Source organism: Anneissia japonica, unplaced genomic scaffold, assembly GCF_011630105.1.
Source record: "Anneissia japonica isolate Jap-2015-1 unplaced genomic scaffold, ASM1163010v1 scaffold41793_len627382_cov181, whole genome shotgun sequence".
Classification (NCBI taxonomy): domain Eukaryota; kingdom Metazoa; phylum Echinodermata; class Crinoidea; order Comatulida; family Comatulidae; genus Anneissia; species Anneissia japonica.
In genome coordinates, this window is record NW_022750669.1 from 418,413 (window position 1) to 420,894 (window position 2,482).

Below are 2,482 nucleotides of genomic sequence, written 5' to 3' on the forward strand. Positions count from 1 at the left end.
AAAAAAATACTACAATGAATTGGCGACCGGGACCCAAAAGGGCCCTCAGTCTCAGAAATTTCAGCCCCGGCACGGTTCATAGAGATTGTGTATCAACAAATACAATACAAGTATTTATCATAACAGGGATATAGATAAAGTTTACAATTAAGTACAAAAACTATTGATGTAACGAAACACAGTGAATTAATCAAAACTAGGCGAGACGGAATTCGGGTGGACGATTCACTAGGTTCTTCTTGTACTGTGTTTATTCAATAGCAATTTTTATTTCAATTTAACTTTCCATTTCGTTTATTGCTGAAAAGACAACCTTGGGCCAATATCCCCATTAAAAAAAAAACAAAAAAAAACAAAAAAACAACCACAATTCACAACAAATACAATAGTTACTATGCATCATTGAGTAGAGACGTTACTCCACTAATAAGGTCGAATGGTAATATAACTTGTAATTTTACGCATGGTGTGATGTCAGATCACTCGGATTGTATTAAAATACACCATTTTGTAATTTGTAGAAGTGACACAGAAATCATGGTTTATAGGACTCCGTGCACATACTATTGTTGACTCTGCTCTTCCCCACTCATACCTTCCTCTGTGGTAGTGAAAATAAAAAATGAATAGTACCGTTCATAATATTGTGTAATTAACAAAACACCCAGAATAATGGTCAATTAACCTTTATTGAATTTCCTCCACCCTATTAATGCTATCCTAACTATTGTGTGTTAACATACTCAATAAAATGCAATAGGCATATTAGAAACATAGCTAAATCTATTTTTTAATGAGTTTAACAATGGCCTATGCCCATCGGTCGGGAGTCATGCCTTGAGTATAGCTTACTGGGTCTTGGGCCAAAAGGATTCCAGTTCTGCATTATTAGTAATTGCGGATATCACCGAAACTATTAAAACTAAAATAAATTCTTGTTCCGATGAGGGCAGTATAATAGAGGCAGTAGAGTATATTAGCCCTAACCGACCGCCCATACAAAATAATCTATTAATCAATCAGCCGAGTGTTTCTAAAGCTCGTCATCGGAGTTAAGCCCTAACGGCCGCCCATACGAAAATGATCTATTATTCAATCAGCCAAGTGTTTCTAGAGCTCCTCATCGGAGCTAAAAATTAATTATTAATACTTCAAAGTTTTATTTTCACATTAACTCTACACTATTACAAAAGAGATGATGGTATCTGGGCCATGTCGCTAATTTGCAGAATAATTGAAATCGTTCCATTTTTCTCCTAGAATTCTTTGTCAGCAGGGCTAATAAGGCCTAATGTGAACAGTAAAATAAATTATTCGGCAAACCAGACTGGCCTTTGTCTGCTATGAGCTCGTATGGTAAAAGTTACAAGTAAAGAATATAGGTCTAAAACGCTTACAAAGTTTACATCACACCAGTCTTAAAATTACAAGTTATTTCACCATACGAAAGTATTACCAAGAGAGAGAGAGTGCATACAAGAATTTAGAGAAAGAACTCGGGCCGCTGAATTCCAATACAGTGGTGATATCGAATACTTAAGACGTATGTATTGTTATGCAAATATATTCAGTCCATTCAGCTAGTTTACGTCAAAACTGTGAAGGTCTCCGTTTTTTCGTTGATTTTCTATTTGCTGTCTGTAGGATGTAGATGTAATCGATAGAAGTGGAAAAGCAACTTTTAGTAGAAAAGGTGAATAAACGTGACGTTACGAAGACTTGATATTAAGACCAGTACCAACGTCCATTACAACTTTTACTGAGAGCACTTCAACAACAATTTAATATGTAAGTCATTTTTAAATAAATAAGATTTTTTTTTCAGAGCCCAAAACATGAAATCTAGGACAAACTTTCATAACTAGAATAGTATATATATATATTATATATATATATATATATATATATATATATATAATATACACACAGCCCAGGTGTGAATGCAAATAGTGGAATACAAGCTATGCGGCTCGGTTCCAGTAGAATACAACAGAGAATATTTTGTCATTCTTAACGCGTCCTAAGAAATTCTTACGAGACAGCACTAGTCCGTGATTTTGTGAACAAGATCGGAGATCTAAAGATGCAATCTCTACCGTGCATCAATGGCGGCCCGCTGGATCTCAATAGAGATTCTTTAATAATTTATAAATTTAAAAAAGGCAAATGGGAAAAACCCATAAAACAGCAAACGGCCACATAATGCAAAACAATTTAAAATTAAAACGGAACAGTAGAGAAAATCCGATCAGAATGACAAAATATTCACACCTGGGCTGTGTATATATATTGCCTTGGCTTGGCTCTGTATTCATTAGTGGTCGTGGGACTAGTCTGGGCCCTACCTAAGCTAGTCGAACGTTTCGTTTGGGTCTGTACCCTAGCTGTACTGATGAGGCCTGGAAGGCCGAAACGGATCCGTCTGCAGATATTGGGATTCCTTCCAGTGGATGCTTAGTTTATTTTGTCATTCTGATCGAAT

The 2,482-nt window shown here is 35.7% G+C and overlaps 1 protein-coding gene across 2 annotated transcripts in view; it reads left to right on the plus strand.

Annotated features, from left to right (window-relative positions):
- The first annotated feature begins 1,620 nt into the window (after positions 1-1,620).
- Positions 1,621-2,482, plus strand: part of LOC117121442 (phthiocerol synthesis polyketide synthase type I PpsC-like) — a 20,159-nt gene continuing 19,297 nt past the window's right edge. For both annotated transcript variants that reach the window (XM_033266652.1, XM_033266653.1), the window contains exon 1: positions 1,621-1,788. The gene's annotated coding sequence lies outside the window, so the exon portion shown is untranslated. The remainder of the gene's footprint in view (positions 1,789-2,482) is intronic.